The following is a 13,703-nucleotide window of genomic DNA, read 5'->3' as shown; positions in this document are numbered from 1 at the left end:
AATAATAATAATAATAATAATAATAATAATAATAATAATAATAAACCTAGGTTCGCTAAAGACCGAAAGTGTCTCTCATAAATCACCACTGTCCTGCGTCGCGTAAACTCGTGCTATGCGCGCGAATTCCCCAATCACGTCACTGCGAATAATCGCCATCCTTTTAAGGCTCCGTTTATCTCCACGGCCCAAGAGGGCAGGCAACGTAGAGAAGGAAGGAAGAATGGGTGTCACGCCCTCCCCCCCCCCCTCCCTCCTGAATTTATTCATCGGTTTACAACCATTCTCCTAAAAATTTAGCAAACAGTTTTAAGCGAACTGACAGAAAAAGATTGAAAAGAGTTACGGCTGCGCCTTGAGCACCCATTATTTGGCATTTGTAAATCATAGAACCTCACCTGCCTCCAAACTCCATTCTTTTCCTTGAATCTCAACGACAATGTCGTGCACCCGCTTTTGGCATCAATGGAGCATTTTTGCTATCTGAAACCAAACGCCTGTCATTTTCTCACTCCGGAACTCGTTCCACTGTGCTTAGTTCGCATTTCTTCTTCTTCCTTTTTTTCTGATATTCCTTATTTCCCTGCCCATGGATTAGTACAGGCATGCATAGGACGTACTTGAACGAAAAAACAGGACGGCTTAGGCTGACGCATGACAAATGTAATTGTAGACTGCTGGGAGAGTGCTTCGTGCTGCCGCGGGCCAAACCCCAGGTGATGATCAGGACGTTTTGCTTTTTTTACTAGTTTGGTGAGCCACCTTTCATGACCCGAAGGTCTTTTCGAAAGTTACTTCAAACTGTTTTAGTTATTCGGTAGATATCCTTCTCGTGATGTTAGTCCCCTCTGAACCTTTCAGCGATGCAAGAGAGTGGTCATCAATTACAAGCTCCTCTTCTCCCAGTCTATTCATGCCCTCTTGCAACAAGACTAATAGCCTTCTTTCCCTTCCCTTCACCTCGGCCTAGGGTAACGTACGAGAGGAGTGAACCTCAGGCCGGCCCTTCCGGCATTGTTAATAAGTTTATTTCTCCCTTTTGCTGCCTTTCCGGATTATTGAACAATACCTTTGTTCTGTACATATTAATCTTCCAACTCCACTTCAGTTTCTTGCTGGCCTAGGCTCTCAACAACCTGATGCAATTCATTTCTAGCGTTGCTCAGTGCGACAACGTCCTCTTCAGTTGCTGAAATATTCTTGTGTATACTTATCCGTAATCTTTCCCATTGTAACATTTTCAGTGCTTCTCGCAAATATGCAGTGTTTATTCATAGGAGCACTGTCTTCGAAAGATCGTTAAAATGTTCTAAACAAAGGTATAACACAAGATGCACCGGGGATTACGATACCCCCTAATGTTCATTGCTTACTATACTCCCTAATAGCCATTGCTTTACTATACGATATTCTATAATGCGAAATTTGAGCGCTGTTGTATACGTGTTTTCGTTTCGCGATATATTGACTGGTGCGGACAATCTTTCTCGTGCGGTACGTTGCAGACTGGGCGAAGTGTGGCGCGACTGCCTCGCTAATCGGGAAATCGCGAGAGGCAGCGCATAGATGAGGCGTGGGCGCGATTCACAGCAGCCGCCGCAGACAGACCACCGTTCATGCAGCGCTTTGTTGTTCCGTACAGGCGACTCGCGCTACTCTGGCGCCATCTCATAGCGGCCGTCGCCACAGAGCCAGTCTTGCGCGCCACTACGCTTTTCTACTCAGGCTTTTGTCACACCCTCCTCCTCCGCTTTCCTCCTCGCGTTGTCTTCGCTCTCGCCACTATTTTTCACCCCCAGCTGCGCTCCGCGTTCGCTTCCATCTTTCGTAGTGCTCGTTCTTTCCGTTATGAGGTAGGACGCCGACGCCGACGCTCGCTTCCGGAATGGGCGCCCAAGAGCTGCGCTCTAAAAAGGACTCAGAAACGAGGTGCAAATGAGTTTCCTGCTAACGCAATGGCGCTCCTAGAAACTGGAACTCGATTTCGTACAAATGCATGTTAGCGTGGCGTGCTTATAATTGACTGATTGATTGGTTGCGGGGTAAGTTCCCCTGCTTTATCCTTAAGTTCAGCGTTATCTGAAATGCATTGCTTATAACGGTATGATGACAGACTTGAACCTTTCTTTCGTCTTTATTAGTTCTTTAAGATATTTCTTCTTTCTTTCATTCCTCATTCCATATTTTCGGCAGATGGCACAAAGGAAATTTTAAGGCAACATTTTCGTTTATTGTGCACGAAATATGAACATTGAGGTCGTACTGAAGACGACTGGAATATGGAAGGAGCACAAGTTAAGATTATTTCATTAAACGCACAGAAGAACCATCTGCCTATGCAGCGAGCAATCCTGCAGTCTATGCAACGCGCCACCCATGAGTTGCGATTGCGACCTGTGGTGGTCACCTAAGAGAGGGGCCACGCTACCACAAGCAGCGTGGCCCCTCTCTTCTTTTTTGTTGCTGCAGAGAGGGCTACGGTGGCCCGTATCCGATTACGCGTATAGCGGTAACTGCGCCTGCGTCGTGTGTCTTCGCGTCTTCCCTTGTTCGCACCCCCGTGTCATCGTTCTGCCGATCGCGTTGCTTTCGTGTTCGGAATATGTACTGAGCGAGAGAGGAAACATTCAACCACACAACCACCATTCACCGTTGGCGACCGCGCAACCATGGCTCGCTTCTCCGTCTCCCGACAATACGGAAACAATGCAGCAACGAGCTGTATCCCAGCCCCACGTTGTACGAGAATAAATAAGAAAGTCGTTGCGCCTGTATTTTATTAGCCGAAATAAGATAGATACAGGTAATTACAAATATAACGTACCACTGTATTCTCTTCGCATTATTTTTCCACATAGTCCCCACGCCTGTTGAGACATTTGTCCCATCGCAGCACTAGTTTGAGATGCCCCTGTGGTAGAATTCTTCCGGTTGACTGGGGAACCATCGTCGGATTACTGTCCTGGCCTCATCGTTGCACGTACGAGATGAGTGAACCTCACGCCTGCCTGATGATTGAGGAAATATGTGGTATTCGATTCAGTTTTTTCAAGTTGGCCAGGAACTTCTTCAACGGACCGAAAATTGAAATCTCTATGGGCAAGGTCCGGACTCTATGGTGGGTGGTCCAGACTCTCCCAGTTAAATGACCGCAACTTTTCGGGGGTTCTGATTGCCACACTTCGTTGCTCGTACGCCGAGGACGTGTGGAGCCCAACCGCTACCTTTAACAACTGATAGCAGTGCCGGGTCGCGGGGGTACCGGCAGATAAGGCCGGGCCGGACCAAGAAAGGTCCACCGCTGGGAATGGATACGTTTGCTTCGCCCCCATTTACAGCCATAATTTGGCAAAAAAAAAAACAGGAGTTAATACTTTATGATTCGCCTTCGTAATATTGTTTTTAAAGGTCGCGAGCTACGCGTCGCGTCAAAGAACGCCATTTCGTCATCTCTGCTTCAGTTGGTTTCATTGGAGGTGACGTCACACGCAGTTCGAAGGAACGAATTGCGCTCGATAAGAACGCGGGTGTGTATCCGCAAAGTGGTTCGTACGTCACGTTAATTCATGAGAAGAGGTAGAAGCGGATCGCCGTAAACGATTTTATCTGATAAATATATATCAGAGAAGCAGACTCATTAGTGACATGGTGTTTGCACAGGCAGACCATTTTCAACGCTACCGTCCTCCAAATTGTCGAACCCACGACGCGGAACTGACCCTTTTCGGTTTCCGGTCGTGAATGGAGCTCGGCGCGCTTCCCGGAAACTTGTGTGGTCCTTGCTCGACGCAAAACACGTCCCTCCTACAAGCTTGCCTTTGTTCGGGGCAGGGTTGATCTGGGCGCGCAACGCTCGCCGAAGGCAACAGCGTTTCCGGCACGAGGCGTTCGACCTGGTCGCTCGTCACATCGAATAATGACTCGAAGGCACGAGTGGCACACGTGGAACGTCCGTGGCCGCGACGGGTGCCGGCTGGCACTGGCACGGCCACAATCAGTGCACGTGCAACCAATAAAGCGGGCCGAAATACCGCGGGCTGGACAAGAGGAGGACAGACCGCGCGTGTCACGTGGAGGGTTCGTCTACCGCCGACAAGTTCTTTTTCCTTCCACTTTCGTTCATTATTTCCTGCTAATTCCTAATGTTACTGAATATATATATATATATATATATATATATATATATATATATATATATATATATATATATATATAGATTATTTTCCCTCTAGGTTACTTAGCTTCGATTTCTATTGTCTTTATATTGCTGCGCGCTTCCCGAAGACGACGATGTCGACCCTCGGATTTAGTGGGACGTACGCACGAGCGGCCACTGCTGACCTGCCGACGACGACGTGCCTTGCTTGACGTTGGCAAGCTTCCTTGTTTGCCAGCGCTTGCTACCCTTGTAAATGAACCCTGCGAATAGTTTCCCTGCTGTGGTAACAATATGTTTGCTCAAACCACTCGGTTCCTCCGATTCGTCTCGCGCGTGCCATGATTATTTGTCTCGTACATGGATGCAATTTTCTCTTCGTCGTCTTAAGACACAGTGTACTAGGAGCCAGGGACATCAAGCAACTACAACTTCATAAATGTTATAAAAGTAATATGTCGACCTCAAGCTCGCATTTGTTAACTTTAGTCGTCTAAGCGTTAAGCACTCTTTTGTCTTCAGGAGCAGCTTATCGGATAGTTACCAGGACTTTCCGGTAACTTGGCAAACTATGAGTCGCTTGCCACTGCGAGCTAAACAAACGCAGTCGGGTTTCAAATTCCGTAAAAAGCACATTATTTCAGCTGAAGCTGTTATTCGAAAATGCTTTCTTACTTCAATTTTCTTTTTGTATGAAGAAATGTGTTGAAATATTGCCGCGATATACTTTCAGTAGAACTACATGTGACGCAAGACATCTTTTGATGTTAATGCGACAAAACCAGGTTTGTACGATAATTCGAAATTCGGAATATTAGTATGATGTTTGCTATCTGTTTCGTCTTCGATTCGATAATTCGCTATCGGTGCTTCTCAATTATTCGTCTTCAATCCAATATAAGGTATAACAGCATAATAGGAAGAAAAATAGAACGCCGACCAAAATAGGGTTCAAGGTTGGGCTTCCGTGTGGAAGCCGAAACATTTAAGAATTTTTTAGACAACCCCATTTTGGTCGGCGTTCTGTTTTTCTTCCTATTATGCCGTTACTTCCCGACCAGACGAAATTTCGTAAAACTCGTGATTTCATAAAGTATAACAATTCTTATTGTAGTGTACATGGGGATAGCCGTGTGCAAGTGATTAGTCTTCTGTCTTTCTTATTTTTTATTTTACTTTTTTGCATGTTTGTGGTGCAAAGCGACCACTACTGCTGCGTGGGATCACCAGTTTGCCGAGCAAATGGATGGATTAGCTCGTCGGTTGACCGGAAGTGCAGTTAAGTATCAAAGTAATGTAAATAAGCATTCATAATCTTTTTTGGCTTAAAGGCCTCTAGGCAACATTTATATTTTACCTCATTTATGATTGAGGAAATATGTGGTATTCGATTTAGTTTTTGAAGTTGTCCTTTTCCGAATATTTATTTTCAATTCTATTTGAAAACATTGCTATTCAAACATCCCTAAGGAAAAGCAATGCCGGAAAGACTACAAAACCACTAATTTTGCTGCCCAAATTGGTGTGACTCTTGTTTTGAACGGTTATTATTAAGCCGTTTTGTTCTGTCGTTTTATACGGATCTGAAGGACGGATTTGCATTTGACAACCATAGATTTGATCTGCTATAAACTCGATGTTGTATCGTGACGCTGAGTGTGTCCAGCACTGTTTACAGTTTGTTATGATCGGATTTCATGTCAACCCTCTAGCAATGCATGTTAGTGCCCCAGTTTAGCTTATGACCACATGAACGTCTTAGCGTACGTCTAAACCGAAACACACAAGCGCCTTTCTCCCACCTTTACAATGCAGATGCGCCGAGTTCGGAAATGGAGGCCTCAACATCGGCGTGTAATTGCCGTGGCCACAGGGTCACCGCAGCGAGTAAGCTTATAAAATATGTCACTTGACATAGTCGATGCATAAGTGAAAAAACTATGTCTCCTTCCAGTTTGGAAAATACAATGAGCCATAAAATGAGACCTCGCTATCATATTGCAAAAAAAAAAATAATAGTAATAATATTGTTACGGTCTCCGTAGAGGGTTAAGGGGCTGCTTTATGAACCGTCGAAATCGTGGGAGTAACGTCGTCCTCCTCTTTCTCCACTCTCGCTTCCCGCGTATTTTACTTGCACTGACCCTTTGTAACATTCCTACTCTCCCAGACGAAGCCATCCGGGCGAGTCACTGCTGCTTCCAGAGTGTGAACAACTTCAGGCGGGCAACATGCGTCACCTCAGCCTTGCGTGAAAGGTGGCCATTAGATGTGAGGCGTGCAATCGTGTAGTTCACCTCGTTTAGACGATCGACGATAACGAACGGCCCCGCGTAGTCAGCAAGCAGCTTTTGGCTCAAGCCACGTCTGCGTATTGGAGTCCACAGCCACACGAGGTCGCCAGGAACATATGCAACATGTTGGTGGTGACTGTCGTAGCGTGTTTCAGAGCGGCCTTGTGCGGCCAACGTACGTAAGCGAGGTAGTCGACGAGCCTCTTCTGCACGACACGTAGTCCTCGCCATAGGCAAATTGTCGTGGATGACAAAAGAAAAGATAGTGTCCAGCGTATGACGAGGGGGTGGGGGGGGGGCGTGAAGAAGGAGGAAGGGCTGAAACCGGTCGTTTCGTGTTTCGCAGAGTTGAAAGCGTACGTCATCAACGGTAATACTTCATCCCAGTTGTGGTCCGTAGCGACGTACATTTATAGCATGTTTATCAATGTTCGGTTTGTGCGCTCGGTGAACCCATTAGTTTGTGGATGATAAGCTGTTGAGTGTCGGAACCCGGAGGCACACGGACGCAGTAATTCTTCCACAATGTCGGCAATAAATTGACCACCGCGGTCGCCTACTACAACGCGAGGCGGCCCGTGTCGGAGCATGATTGAATGCAGCAAAAAGTGGGAAGCCCAGGCCGCAGTGGCGGAGGACAGAGCTCCCGTCTCACAATACCGCGTCAGGTAGTCAGCGCACCACCGCCTGCCTCTTGAAGAACGCGGGGATCAGGTCTATGCCGACTTCTTCAAAAGAGGAACTGGGAGCTTTACTGGCTACAGGTCACTGGCTGGAGCTGAGGTAGGTCGCTTGTGGCTCTGGCACTGTGTACAACTGGCCACATAGGTGTCAATTGGTTAGTCTTCTCTTTTCTTTATTATTTTATTTTTTCATGTTTGCCTTCTATATTTATTTGTATTCTGCTCTGGCAAATGCTGCCCGCAAGCTTTTATTCAGCGGTGATGTGGAAGTTAACCCTTGTTCCAACGCTCGTTCTCAGCGCGATCCTGCCTCCCAAACCCGGTTGACATATGTTGATAAACATCCCGAAGTAGCGGAAATGCTCTCCGAACTCCTAAACGGCCAAAAGAAACTGGCTCTGGATATTGCGCAGACCAGAATGTTTCAATCGTCTGTCAACACGAGGTTTGAGACTTTAGAAGCTCGTGTATCTTCTCCGGATACGTCCCCAACGTCTATTGGTGAGGAGGATTCTAATAACAACCTACACACTCAAATACAGTCATTTAAAAACGCCACATCAACTCTGTCTTGCAGAAACGACAATTTATAAAACAGGTCGCGTAGAAACAACATTATTATACATGGTCTGAACGAGGGCCCTAACGAGAATTATAAGGAACTTTCTTCCAAAATTGCTAAGTGGTTCCAGGACACTCTTAAGATCGCATGTCCGGGTATCGAATGATGTTATAGACTCGGCAATAACTTCAGAGGCCGATCACGTCCCGTTATTGTGAAGCTCCTTGATTTTCAGGATAAGCTGCTGGTGCTGAGGAATTGCTATAAGCTTAAAAACACTAGCTTTCGTGTTTCAGAAGACTTCTCGACCCAGGTTCGCAATATTCGTATGAAGCTCTGGGAAGCATCCTGCCCTCATAGGGATAGTGGCTCATCTGTCCAACTTCGATTTGATCATGGATTTATTGACAGGGTACGATACGATTGGGATAGCCCATCCAATACTCTCGTCAGATCATCTGCTGGTTCAACTAAATCCGCCGAACCACTTGCTAGGACCAAATACCCCTGACTTCGTGGTACTGGCAACAAACTTTCCGTTTTAAACGTTAATGCAAGAAGCCTTGTCAGCAATTTCTCTAAATTTCTTTCCTTGGTCTCGTGTTACTCGCCACATATTATAGGTGTTACTGAGACCTGTTTGCATGATGGTGTGCATGATGCTGAGGTAACCCCGCCCCCCCCCCCCGCCCCCTGGTTTCAAAGTGGTTCTGCGTGACAGAAAATTTGGGATAGGAGGCGGTGATGCTCTATTTCGTCAATCTAACCTTCACTTTTCTGTAGTCCTTGCCCCAGCTGATACTGAGTCCTTGTGGTGTAAAGTCCAACTCGAAAATATGTCTTTGATTACAGGGGTCGTGTCCCGTCCGCCTGGTTCTAATATTGAGCATTTACACAATCTTTTGTCAATTTTTGCATAGTCATAATACTTCTTCACCCAACGTTATCTGCATGGGCTATTTTAATGCCCCTGGTGTTGATTGGTCTTCTATGAAAGTAAGCGGACATGAAGTAGCTATCGGACGGGAGTTGGTCCACATTTCATAGTCCTGTGGCCTGCAGCAGATCGTTCAGGATTTCACTCGGCAAACTTCCGTCCTTGGTCTTGTCTTTCTTACTGTCTTTCTTTTTAATGCCGGTTACGAATGCGATGTTATTGATGGAATATTTGACCACAATGCTGTGTTAATTTCAGTTCCTGGCATCCTCCCTAAATACCGCTATATCTACCGCACATTTCCTGACTTTACCCGCTCGGATGATTTGGCAATAAAATTAGACGGCCATGATTCCTTTCATGAGTTTGAACTAATAAGTAACACTAGTGATACCAATACTTTGACAAGATTCTTCTAATATCTTGTCAGTAAGTGTACCAACTTTTTTATTCCTTCAAAAACAAAAAAACACTGAAATTCTTTGGATGACTAGGTACCTTTTGCATTTATCACGTCGTGTGGCCAGATAACGTCGATCGAAACGCTCTGGTGACTCAACAAAACGCATGCAATTCCATAGCGCTAAAAAGGAACTCGGTTCTAAAATGGTTGCTGCAAAAAATTTTTAGAAGGAAACCTTGCTGAAATTAATGCTGGCTAATCTCTGGAAGTTTTGAAAGCTATCCTACCACCTGGGTTATCCTCGGACACGTTATTAATTAACAACGTTGCAGTTTCTGATTCGCAGACAGTATCTTCTTTTAACACCTACTTCCACTCTGTCTCTACGACTGATAACTCTGTAACCCGTTTTTGATTCCGAACCGACGATATATCGCTGTCTGCTGAAGGTGTACTGAACTTAATCCTAAACTTACCCACCGAGAAGTGCTGTGGTCCCGACGGTATCCCGACTGTCTTTCTCGTTCGGTACTCTCTTTGGTACAGCAGATATCTAACAATTATCTTTAGAAAATCTCTCTCAACCGCCATTGTTGCTCCCTCGTGGAAACTTGCTTCAATTTTGCCGTTATTTAAGTCGGGCAACGTTCAATTGTTATCTAACTATAGGCCAATCTCCTTAACAGCACACTCATGTAAATTACTCGAACACATTATCTTTAAACATATTATCGAATTTCTTGAAACTAACAAGATTTTATGCACTTTCCAGCATGGTTTTAGACGTGGCCTTAGCACTATAACAGAAGTGGCAGAATTCGTTGATGACATCAGCAGCTCTTTAGACATAGATGACCAGATTGATGCTGTTGTTATAGACTTTGCAAAGGCTTTCGACACTGTCTCACACCCTAAACTTATGTGCAAGCTGCTCGCTATACTAAAAAATGCATCTTTGGTTGGCTGGATATCGGATTTTCTTTCCCAGCGTTCGCAACATGTATGTTTCAACTCTACTAACTCACCCTTGATGCCTGTTTCATCAGGGGTTCCCCAAGGCTCAGTGCTGGGCCCTCTTCTATTGCTGCTTTATATTAATGATCTCCCCCTACATTCCTCAATTAAAACACGCCTTTTTGCGGATGATTGCGTTTTATATCATACAATAAATCTCCTACTGATCATGTTGTGCTTAACAATTATTTTGCTGAACCCGCAGTGGTTGCTCAGTGGCTATGGTGTTGGGCTGCTAAGCACGAGGTCGCGGGATCAAATCCCGGCTACGGCGGCCGCATTTCGATGGGGGCGAAATGCGAAAACGTCCGTGTGCTTAGATTTAGGTGCACGTTAAAGAACTCCAGGTGGTCGAAATTTCCGGAGACCTCCACTACGGCGTACCTCATAATCAGAAAGTGATTTTGAAAAGTAAAACCCCATAATTTTAATTATGTTGCTGACTGCTGTAACTGGTCCAAAGCATGGCAAATGAAATCAACTTTTCCAAAACTTTCTCCATGTTCTTTACACAACCCTTATTCCCTTCCTTCTTTGCCTATGCCTTTAAAAATATTACTTTAGATAGGGTATTCGAATACAAATATTTAGGTATCCTACTAACACACGATTTGTCATCGTAGAAACACATCGATATCACCTGTAACAAGGCCCTTAAAACACTAGGTTACTTACATCGTACGCTGCGTCTTGCTCCTCAAGAAACTAAACTTCTTACATACGAAACCCTCATTCGCCCCATCCTCGAATATGGCTGCGTTGTATGAAATCCATACAAACACTGTGACGTCGAAAAATTAGAATCGGTGCAAAAAAAAAAGCAGTGCGTTTTGTTTGTAATAGATATGACAAGGAATTTTCGCCGTCTAGCCCTCTTCCCCTACTTAGTCTCACTCCTCTTGCAGAGTGTCGCAAACTTGAATGCCTACAATTCCTACACACGTTAATCAATTCTCCTCGCCTCTCCTCTCTAGATACCTGCGCGAGTTTTTCCAAACCCTCATGTACGAGATGTCACCATGCTCTATATATCTCATCCTTTTTTGCCCGCACTGATTCTTTTAAACGCAATTTTCTTCCATCAACAATTGAAGTCTGGAATTCATTACCGGGCAACATCCGTTCACTACCACGGAAACAATTAACGCAAGCTTGTTTACAAATGTTGCATGTTTGTTGCTCATCCCAGTCCATCAATAGCCTCATTGAGGCTGCAGTATGTACAAATAAAATGAAATAAGTAAATTGTTTTGCACATTTCAGGCCAGTCGAATCTTTCTTTGGTACGACTAAGTGTTCGCGCGATCCTTATGTGACCTGAGGTCGGGTCGTAACGCACAGAACTGGCGTGTAAGGAGACTCCAGAACCACCAGTTGAAAGCGGGCGCCCGTCGTTGAGAAGTTCCGCTTGTAAAGATGACCATCTCGGACGCAAAATCCACCTGCGAGCATAGGCCCTTGTGTGACAGCGAAAAGAGCATTCAAGCTTGAATCTTTGCGCCGCTCGGCGGCGAATGCCAAGGCATTCAGAAAATCAGGCGAAAGGGAAGCGGTAAGGTGATCAAGGTTGTCGGCTTCACAATTCGTCGTATGTAGTGGTATCCTAGAAAGGCAATCCGCGTCAGCGAGTCGACGGCGACTCTTGTACGAAATAGTGAATACATACTTTTGTAAATCGCGCGAGGCGACCGGACGGGTCACGAAGATTGATCAGCCAGCACAGAGAATGGTGATCTGTGACGATGGTGAACGGGCGACCATAGACGTACGAGCGAAACTGCTGCACGGCAAATACTACTGCTAGGCATTCTTGTTCCGTCACAGTGCAGTTCCGTTCAGGCTCGTGTAAAGAACGGCTTGCGCACGCGACGCCATGTTCGTCGTTCCTGGAGCTCTGAACGAGGACGGCACCGGCGCCGACGCCACTTGCGCCTGTGTGAGTCTCTGTTGGTGGCCAAGGATCCAAGTGCCGGAGGCTGCGAAGTTAACAAAGACTTCAGCTGGCGAAAAGCGGCTTCACACTAAGGGGTCCACTGAAACGGAGCGTTCTTACGCAGAAGATTCGTCAAAGGGTGACCAACATCCCCGAGACCGAGTATGAACCGCCAGAAGTATGAGCAGAACCCTACGAAGCTGTCTGACATTCAGGTTGTTCGAACGATTCAACGGTTGCCGTCTTCTGTGGGCCGGGTCTCATGCCAGCCTTACAGACGAGTCCTAACACCACATTTTGGCGCTCGCCAAAATGGTATTTTTTGGGATTCAGCTCAAGACTAGCCATTTCCATGCAGTCGAGTACAATAGCGAGACGAATGTTGTGCTCCTTAAATGTGCGTCCAAAAATTACGACATCATGAAGGTAGCACATACAAATCTGCCATTTCAAACCGTGCAGAACAGTATCCATGAATCTTTGGAATGTCGCCGGCGCATTGCACAGTCTGAACGGCGTGACATCCGGCCTAACGAATGCCGTCGTTTCCTTGTCAGCTGGGTACATTGGAATTTGCGAATGACCTGCTCTCAGGTCCACGAAAGAGAAGTAGGAAGCGGAATGCAGACAGTCGATGGCGTCATCAATACTGGTCAGCGGATAAACGTCTTTCTTGGTAACGAAATTCAGTTAGCGGTAATCAACGCAGAATCTCCACGTACCATCTTTCTTCTTCGCAAGAATGACGGCAGCGGCCCAGGGAGTTGCCGATTCTTGAATTACTCCCTTTCCTAGCATCTCTTGCACTTACTCGTTGATGATGCTGCGCTCTGACGGTGCCACTCAAAGGTTTCTGCCGTGTGGGATGCACCGAAGCGGTGTTGATGCGATGACGTATTCAAGACGCTGGAATTAGAGGCATTTTGCTGCTTTTCGAAAAGTCACTCTTCCGAGTGCTTGGAGAGAACGCACGGGAGTGTATAGCGTTCGCTTTGACTAAGTGACTTGCTGATCGTTTGCAAAAGTTTTGAGTCTTCTGAACCTTGAGAGCCTAGATGATTATTCTCGCCTGCAGCAGCAATAAGCTTAACCAGCGTCGTAGAGGATTCGGGTTTGAATACAGCGAATTTCATGCCACGAGGCAACACTGCGGGCTCTATTGAACTGTTAATCGTCCACACACTTGCGCGTCCTTCGACTACAAACACCACTCAATGCGGATCTAAAATGTTTTTTTTTGTTACACAAGTCAATTAAATCGTTTCCAGCGTAGCATCGAACATGGCAAGGTTGTTAGCAAAAGCGGTTACTAGAACGCACACAGCAGAAAATGCAGGAACGATCGTGTCCTCGGAGACGACAAAGATGCATTCATCAAGTGATCCATCAAGTGATGAATTCTCCAAGAGCGCAGCTGGGAAACTACCGCGGACGGAAAGGTGCCCACTTCTACAGTCAACAGTTGCCCAACACTCCCGCAAAATATCGATTCCCAAAATAACGTCATGTGTGGATCGTGTAACAACCGCGAATTCTGTGGGAAACACTTTGCCACCTAAAGACACGTCCGCAGTACAGACTCCCACAAGACAACACATCACCGCTCACACCACGGAATGTCGCACCACGGCTTAAAGAAGACATTACTTTCAGTCGAAGAAGCCTCTTAAAATTGACACTCATCACAGATATTGTCGCGCCTGCATCCATAAGTGACATGG

General features: G+C 46.0%; 1 protein-coding gene across 4 annotated transcripts in view; it reads left to right on the top strand.

Moving 5' to 3' along the window:
- Sh (Potassium voltage-gated channel protein Shaker) overlaps positions 1 to 13,703 on the top strand; it is a 427,856-nt gene that overhangs the window by 392,901 nt on the left and 21,252 nt on the right. For 2 of the 4 annotated variants that reach the window (XM_075690868.1, XM_075690866.1), the window contains exon 5: positions 5,358 to 5,434. The exons of the other annotated variants lie outside the window; for them this stretch is intronic. The gene's annotated coding sequence lies outside the window, so the exon portion shown is untranslated. The remainder of the gene's footprint in view (positions 1 to 5,357; positions 5,435 to 13,703) is intronic. 4 annotated transcript variants of the gene reach the window in all.

Source organism: Dermacentor variabilis, chromosome 4, assembly GCF_050947875.1.
Source record: "Dermacentor variabilis isolate Ectoservices chromosome 4, ASM5094787v1, whole genome shotgun sequence".
Lineage (NCBI taxonomy): Eukaryota > Metazoa > Arthropoda > Arachnida > Ixodida > Ixodidae > Dermacentor > Dermacentor variabilis.
This window is presented reverse-complemented; position numbering and strand designations above follow the sequence as displayed.